Raw genomic sequence first — 9,849 nt, forward strand, 5'->3', positions numbered from 1 at the left:
CAAATGACACAAGCTAAACACTTGGAAAAACAAAGACAGCTAAGTTCCTTAATGAAATGAGACATAAAGACTCATTTGAATGCAGTTTACGAATAACTGGTGCAAAACATAACAAAGCATTGATGTTTCTTAATAACATGGTTATTTGTTAACAAATTTGGTTAGGAAATTCTTTTTTTTTGATTTAGCTGATTATGAAAACAGAACATCGGGTACAGTCTGATTAAGTAGAGACATATATATGTGTATATGTGACTTGTCTCTGGATTAAGGGAGCTGGGATCAGATTAAAACGGACATAAACATAACAAAGTACATTTATAATCATATACACGATATGTCAATAGATAAAACCTGGCAAACCTTCAAGAACGTAGTACACTCGGGCAACAATTGACACTGTGACCAATGTACCATCTAAAATGATAAAGAAAAAGCACTCTGTTCCACGGTTAAACAGAAAACTACGCAAAATGCTAAAAAGTAAAGCAAGGTTGCACAAACATGCTAGAAAAACTTGAAGCTACAAAGAATATAAACAATTCCAAAAAGACTGCAAACGCCAATTTAGAAAAGCACTGTGAATGGGGCTATATATTAATGACATCATCAATGCAGGTTCTTCTTCTTCTTCTTCCAGGTAAGGAACCGAATTCAAATTTTGAATGTATGAGGTCCCGCGAAAACTAACGCAATGTCGGACAACACAGAAAGTTTTCTCTTGGCTATTTACAGGATAAAACGTTCTCTATATATATACAATTAAAACTATTTACAGGATGTTACTGTCTAAATTTTAGCAGAGCATGCCTTCAGGGCAGCTCTGAATCCATCAACTGTGTCAGCTGATGTTGCTGATGTTGGAAGTTGGTTCCAGTCTCTAATGGTCCTTGGAAAAAATGATTGTCCGAAGGCGTCTGTTGTGGCCCTTTCTTGGAAGAAGCGGTTTTTACCTCTGGTCCGGCTATCGTTTGGTGTCAGATATTGGTGCCTATCTATGTCTATCAGATCATGTTGGATTTTGAACAGCATGCATAGCCTATTTTGTTTCCTGCGGTCTTCGAGGCTTTCCCATTTTAAAGATGTTACCATTTTTGTTACACAGCCAGGTGTGCGGTCTGTGTAGTTGTTGTTTACGAATCTAGCTGCTCTTTTCTGTACTTGTTCGATTGCTTTTATTTTAGCCTGTTTCGTAGGATCCCATACTGTGCAAGCATACTCAACTGAAGGTCTTACTATTGTTGAATATGCTGCTGCTTTGACCGGTTTAGTACAATCCTTTAAGTTACGTCGTATGAAGCCTAGTGTTTTGTTTCCTTTTCCCACTATGTTGTCGATGTGTCTGTCCCAGGTTAAATTGTTGCTGATAGTAACTCCCAGGTACTTACTAGCTTCAACGGTGTCCAGTGTGTGTCCGTGTAATTTGTAATTAGTTGGTATTACCGGACGGTTCTTGGGATGTATTCTAATTACAATGCATTTTTTTGCATTGAAGCTCATTTGCCACTTATCTTCCCATTCCTCTAATGATGTCAGATCTTTCTGTAGTAGGTCACTTTCTGCTTGGTTAAAAGTTTTTAGTTTAGGTTTAGTACCTAGCATCTCCGCCATCTTTAAAAAAATAATTGACACAGGCACTCTCCCTGAAGATTGGTCAAGTGCAAACATAGCTCCAGATTTTAAGAAGGGGGCCACGGTCCACGCAGCTGAGAATTACAGACCAGTTTCACTGACCTGTGTAATATGTAAGCTTTTGGAACACATCATCTGTAAACACCTTGCACAACACAGCTCTTAGTCACAACCACAAGGGGGGGGGGGGGGGGTCACTTCCTATTATTGGGTATACGGGGATGTGCCAAAAATATGAGTCATAATTTTGCGAGATTTTATATAAAAATGACCCTCCTTTTTAATGACATCTTATATTAAAATGCATTAATTTTACGTTTGATAACTGTATATTGATTATGGGTATGATTTACATATCATATATAAATATGCTATTGAGAATCTTACAGAACAGCTATTCCGAAACGATTTTAACTTATAAACAAGACTTTTATAATTTTATCATATGATTTTCATAATATGTAATATTGTATATAAGTATAGATCATTCTTTCTTAAATATTTATATAACTATAGGTACTGAATTTCAGTGAATGTTGTATTAAAATGGGTATGTTTTTGAGGCAAAAATGGCACACCCCTACCAAAAAAATATCGAAGTTACCCCCTCCTCCCCCTCCCGTGGTCACAACAGAAGACCTACTAAAGAGTTTCGACAGTGGCATTCAACTCGATATGGCTATACTCGACTTTTCAAAGACTTTTGATACTGTGCCACATGAAAAACTACTGGCTAAATTAAACAGTTACGGAATAGATGGTAATCTTAACAAATGGTTAGCAGCATTCCTGCAAAAACTATCAATTGCGGGTTGTCGTAGAAGGTTAGTACTCAGCATATGCTCACGTAGACTCTGGCGTACCACAAGGCACAGTACTAGGACCGCTGATTTTCCTATGCCACATCAACGACCTCCTGGAAAGCGTAAAATCTCAAGTTCGTTTATTTGCAGACGACTGCCTACTCTATCGAGAGATTAACAACACAAAAGACCATCAAACTCTCCAAGAAGATCTAAAAGCTCTGGAAGTATGGGCACTAAATGAAAGTTAACGCAAAAAAATCTATATAATGAGCTTCAAACAAAAATCAACACACTTCTACCAACTAGACAACACATACTAGAACAGGTACAAACAAATCCTTACCTAGGTCTTAACATATCTGATGACCTAAAATGGACCAGTCACATAGGGAAAACAACCAGCAAGGCAAGCTGTACACTAGGGTTCCTGAGAAGAAACCTGCGTCAGTGCCCCTAAGAGTGCAAAAAACTTGCCTACTTAGCCATGGTAAGATCCGTACTAGAAAACGGTGCTGTCATCTGGGACCCATTCACTATCAGGGAAATAGAAAAAATAGAAAGTATACAGAAAAGAGGAGCACGTTTCATCTTGCACGATTATAAATCCAGAGACACCGGGTACGTCACAAATACTATGCTTTCTAAGCTAAAACTACCACCTCTCCAAGAACGAAGGAAACATCAGAGGCTGACTTTGTTCTACAAAGTGTTTGAGGGATTGGTGACGGCTATTGATCCAACTAATTACCTGCAAAAGACCAGAAACAAACGCCAATATAAAAAAGAAGATGTGGTATGATTGCCAATGAGACAACTGTCCACAAGAGACCAAACTCACACCGACATTAACAACTATAGGTCACCGTACGGCCTTCAACAATGAGCAAAGCCCATACCGCAAAGTCAGCTTTAAAAGACCCCGATAAGACAATGTAAAACAATTCAAACGAGAAAACTAACGGCCTTATTTATATAAAAAAAAAGTCAAGGCAAAAACCTTTAGTGACTTTCAATACACAAACATCGTGGAAAGACAAGAAACCAGAAATAACAGATCGATCGTACAATTTAATAGACTGCAAAACAGACATTCAAAAGAACTCTTTTTTACCAAAAACAATAGTGGAGTGGAACCATCTGGACGAGGAAATTGCATGTCAAAAGACAGTTGAGGGATTCATGGCTGCCCTCCAACGGTTGGACTAACCAACCCGCTTTCCTTCCAGTGCGCATATATCCGCGATCGGATCCTGCACTGTGTAACATACAGATACAGAGCTACCATTTGATTTTAAGGGGGGAGGGGGTAACCATTTTGTTCTGCATTTTATTAAGTTGTAATCTCTATCCTACTTTTTTTATTTTTCACTCTATTCGGTTCTGCCTTTTTATTAGTTAATCGGATTAAATCCTGATTTTTTTTTACATAAATTGTCATCCAGCCTTTTGTTTTGCCAAGTTGCTCATCCTGTCTTGATTTTTACTGATCTTTACTAAAAACTCCTGTCCTGCATTTTTTTCCAAATTTGATACTGATACTAGCCCCTCCAAAAAAAAATGGTAGCTCCCTAAATCCAGCCCCACTTACGCAAGTCTGTGACCACCATCTGTATCCGTGTATGTGTACGTTGAAGACACCAATTCTAGCTTTTACTCAACGGGAGAGAGACACCTATCACGAACGGTGTTGGAGAGCAGCATTGAAGCTCTCAACGGTATCTGCGCATACAATACGGTCTTCCAGTTGGTTCCAGTGAAGTATGCTCTTGGCAAAGAAAGAGTTCTTGTATGTATCGGTGTTGCTAGGAATAGTTTCTAGTGCCTTCGTATTGTTCTTCACTGAATTTATCACTACATAGCCAGAAATTAGTAGTGGTTTTGCTAACTAATATTCATAATATGTAAATGAGAATTGTACCACGTGATAGTACTTTGAACTGGACCGGCTAATATCATTAAAATCTTTAAAACACGGATATTATAAGTTGCCCGTCACAGAGTCCTTATTTACAATCACTTTGACATTTCCGTAAAGTTGTCAGGCGGTCAAAATCAAAACAATGAACGCGAATAAAGACGAATTTAGTGAATTTTTCGTGCTTTCGTGAGTTTATGCTCCTTGAAATAGTGACATTTTAACTTTACGTGGGAACCTAGAGTTCAACGACTACACATACAAGGTTTGGACTTGCTTATTCTTTGGAAATTCAAGTTTCAAATTTCACCGAGATTACTAAATCACAAACAGTGAGGTCCGTCAACTACTGAGGCTTGTATGAATATTCATGTAACAACATGTGATTGACAGGGATTGGTTTAAGAGGAGGAAAACGCGTTCGAGTACATTATTTTTGTTTTAAATAAAAACCTAACATTGTTTACCAGTATTATTATAGATTATTAGTCACAAACTTATTGTTCAGAGTTTATATGACAATAAATATTTGAATTATAAATAGAATTTACGGAAGTGATTATTTGCTATTTCTTTGTTGTAGTGCACTAGTCCTATAACATATGACTTCGCATTCTTATTCAATTTTTAACGTTTTTATACTGATATTTTCATTTTTTATTTTTTTTGAATGCGGGCACATTGATAGTAAAAAAAAATATCAGAACAGTAAATAGAAATAGTAAATAATGCCCCCGAGGTCATATGTTATAGGACTAGTAGTGCACGGCCAAAATTATTCGTCACTCACTTTTCTCTTTTGTTATATATTTCAAGGAATTGTATATTTTTTAAAAGAACTATTTTGGACTATTGAGTTTGTTAAATTATAACAAATACAAGGTGTTAGAAACCCAGGATTATCTATCAATGTCATCTTTCTTGACTTCTTCCAAATGTTTAACTGTATATCGTTCATTAAAAAAAGGGGGGGGTCATATACTATAAATAAACTGAAGATGAAGAGGTGGTATGATTGTCGATGAATGATAAATTATGAACTATAGGTCACTGTACGGCCTTCAACAATGAGCATGCAAAGCCCATAGATTATATCAGTTTATTTGATCATATATTAAGTCGTCAATTATTTTTCTCTTTTCTACATGAATATTTATTAATGATTTTTTTTTAAATAAAATTTACAAAGTACATTGTAATGACAACCATGTGAAGCATGTCAGGATATGTGTCATATATTGGCAAATATCATCAGTTTATCGGCACTGACGGGAAAACACGTCCGAGAATTCATTTTGTTTCAAATGAAAAACATCTCAATTCTTTGTGTACACTATGCGTAACTGTTTGCGTCAGTGTTGTGTCTTTTCCATGATAAAAGAGGAAGGGTTACTGCACAGTATAGCATTATGAAGATATCATGTCTTCATCAAAAGTCATAATATAAGGAGTCAATTGATTATATAATTCTCTCAGAGTAGAAGGTGTGTCACTTTACGATAATAGTATAACATGCATGTCTATGATGGTAAATGGTTAGAAGTATTTGAAATTACATTGACAAATATGCTGAACAAATGCCATCGTCGGTGTCACTGAATATCAGCGTTTTTGTCAATACGAGGTGTGTGGTGTGTGTGTTGGGGGGGGGGGGGGGGGGGGGGGGGGGGGGGTCCAACCACATGTCCCAATATATTTATTAAATGCATTGATCGTTAATAAAAAGGAGGGTTCCAAACGGCCCTGGACCCTCTGGGTCCACCACTGTAGCGGCATTAATTTTTATACTGTATATACAAAGAGAGAGATAGAGCGAAAATAAGAAAGAGAGATATAAATAAGAGAAGAATGGCATTCTGAAGAATATGGACGTTACATATGTTTAATTGGGACCGACCTGACAACCTCAAATATAACAAGCGGCAGCCACTCTTTTGTAGTTTTTTTCGATACTGATTTTTGGAAGAACAAGAACTATATTTTTACACCCCAGCGAATAAATAAAAAATAGATCATATATTACTACTTACCCTTACAACATTGAGTATACTTGTATATAAGAATCATAGTGTTTTAAGGACCCCAGCTTTTGAGTTAGATCTGTTTAAACATTAAAGTTGTGAAAGATACGAGAGGAACAGTCAAACTCATACATCGAAAACAAACTCACAACGCCATGGCTAAAAAAGAAAAAGACAGACAGACAGTTACATGATAATAGTACACAAGAAACAACATAGAAAACTAAAGACTAAGCAAGACGAATCCAACCAAAATCTGGGCTGCTGTCAGAAGCCGCCGTAGAGTAAGCAGATCCTGCACCACATGCGGCACCCGTCGTGTTGCTCATGTTATTACCAACCCGGCAAATAGTCGAATTCGGTAGGAGGTCACATTCGATGGAGCGGGATTTTAGTTACGACATAGGGAACATATCCGATATCATCTGTGAAATGGATATTCCATAGCGGTCAGTGTGCGTAAAATTACAAAGGGATGATTTCAACTTCACCATTTGGAACACTTGGTTTAATAGCTTTCTTGTTAGCAACAACCCTCTATCTCTATCAAGGAAATCATACTAGGAAATAATAGCCGTATCATTTGGGAGATATGTACTCCGTATGCAGGCGCTGCTGGAATGTTGCTACATGGAAATGGAAAGTTCACAATTAGGAAATCATCCATTTCTTCGTAAAGTTTTGTTTTCAACCGATCTTTACTGTCAAAATATATGAGACAGACTAAACTGAACCCGTTGTATCCTTTATCTCTAGTTCAATGAGATAGACGCGTTCAACTTATATAGTTACCAAATCTTAATATTCTCTGTAAATTTCGTAAGCATTTTACTAGAAAACATCGCCAGAGTTGCTATCTTCAATTTTATTCTTAAAACTTGTCATTGAAGTTGGTTGATAACGATAATGAGTTTGTTTGAAAGAGGTATTTAAGTGCTTTCGATGGTTCGCTCATTTAAGTTAATAGTTATGATGACTATGTACACTAAACAGCCATTCAACCTTACCAAAGAGAAGTACGTGTACTTTTGATAGATTAAATGGTCCTTTGGTAAATCTGGTTGCATTTGTTTTTGCCTCAATTCTTTTTTATAAAGCCTTTTTCTGTACTGAAAAGGAAATAATGCTAGACATACTTACAGGAGCTTTATAAATGAGATAACGTAAGCTTTTACATTTTCTTCTGGATAAAATTAATGTACGTTTAGGCAGTAAAGTTTATCGATAGGTTGTGAGTATTCACTATGCGCACCAATTTCGCTCCTTTATTAATAGCAGACTTGTTCCCCGTATAGTCATGAATCACAGACATTTCCTTTGGATAATTTATCTTATTTCTAGACTGCATTAATTGTCCTTTTCTGAAGTTTGATATTTTAGTACCACAAGTGAAACTCTATACAAAAATAACATTAAAGGAGACGAATTTTCGTTCCATTTTTTTTTATCAGTGATATCGGCGACTTTTATGGTGTGTCTATTTTAACACGGTGTTTGCTATGCCAGTGTCTGTAGTCGCTTTTTATATTTCAATGAACGCAATTTTTGTATATCTGATGAATTATTTAGTCAGAGATTTTGTTACAACACATTAATTAAAATATTTGCAACATTCTTTCATTGATACAGAGGTCTTGATAAGAATTTAGTATGCACCTGTATAGTCCTATAAATGTATAAACAACGGTATATCATATCCCAATTTTTACAATGATGTTGTTTATAAAGCCCACAAATTTATATACGAATCGTGTTAGCTAATTGATCATTTTATTTAACTCATTCTTAATGGTCATTAGCTTTACACAGAAGTAAAATCTTTAGATATTGTTTTATTGGTACTGATCGCTCCTGATTGATTATTTCTTATTAAGACATAATTGAATAATAAAGATTGCCATATATATATGTACAGTTATCAAAAACTCATTTAGCTACATACTGTTTAATAATATTTTGGCATTGCACAAGGTAACATGCGTTTTTCAGACTACTAAGGCGTCTTTACACTAACTAAATACGCTGGGTGGGCACAGAATGCGTCTGTGAGATTCTTTTTTTTTTTTTTTTTTTATATAATGAACTTTCTTTATTGTAACAAAAAGATTAGCACAACATATATGAACAAAGGTTTACAGACTGGCATATATTCACACAAAGTATTAAATTAAAAAAAACCAATTGAATATATAATGGTGCAGCAATATGTTGAACATAAATAGTTATCTAATAACAATGGAATCTAATTCGTTCTTGAAATATATTTTTGTGGTGTTTAAATCAAGCTTCGACATTTATTAGTTATTCTATAATAGGGACACAGGGACCCAAGTATTTGTTATATTACTATATTATTTTGTTTATCAGTTGGTAATTTGAGAGATTTCAGTAAATACAAGTACTCTTATTTCGATGTTTTGTTTGTATTGTGTTTTTCCTTTGAGTTAAGCCAATAGCTACTGAATTATACAGTTTATTCTTTTACACCACAATCCAAGGTTGGGGCAGTGGTGAGCACTCACAAAAGTGTTTATTCTCGCCACATTATGTATGTTTATGTCCCAAACAGAAGCATATAGTTCGGTGGTTGTCGTTGGTTCGTGTCTGTCGTACTTGTATCAGTACTTAGTTCTCGAAAATAGTTTCGTTATAAATTAGGCTGTTAGTTTTCTCGTTTGAATTATTTCACATCTTTTATATATATCGGGACCTTTTCAGCCGACTATACGGTATTGGGTTTTCTCATGGTTAAAGGCCGTACGGCTGCACATAATTGCTTTTATCAACTTTATTTGAACGGTGGATAGTTGTCTCATTGGCAATCATATCACATCTCCTTTTTTTATAAAGTCCCTTGGCGATGATCTAGTCATAGGTTTGATAATTCAGATTTTCTTTCACCATTATATTTTTCTTTCAAGCGCAAGTCTGAAAAAAAAACTCGTTTCAAAGGGTAGTACTATCTTTTTTGTCGAAGATGTTTGCGAGTCTGAAATATTGATGGCTAATATGGTTTGTGTTGCATTTCATACACTGCATTTACATGTTTACTGGACGACCCAAAGCTTTACAGAATGGTGTAGACATCTGCTAGTTGTTGAATACTGAGATGTATAACATCCCCAGAAACCCAGCGGCACCCCTTTCAATTAAGTATTGAAATGGTCCCCGAGATTACCTCTAACTGTATTTTGTTTGATTGTGCTGTTGTTTTGATATATCATGCTGGAGACCCTAGTTGATACTAATTTATTTGGCTTAAAGTGTTGCTCTGCACCTGCCTATAGTTCTTTAGAAATTATGAATCAATTGCAATTGTTTCATTATATCAAAATGTCCAGTTTGTCATTATCATCAACTCATCAATGTTAGCAAATAAATATGAAGCCACACTCGTCATCTTATGTAATTTCCACATCTATAATAGACTTATTATAGACTTATTACCGGATTCGTTGTTACATGCACAACAGGG

Source organism: Mytilus edulis, chromosome 5, assembly GCF_963676685.1.
Source record: "Mytilus edulis chromosome 5, xbMytEdul2.2, whole genome shotgun sequence".
Taxonomy (NCBI): Eukaryota; Metazoa; Mollusca; class Bivalvia; order Mytilida; family Mytilidae; genus Mytilus; species Mytilus edulis.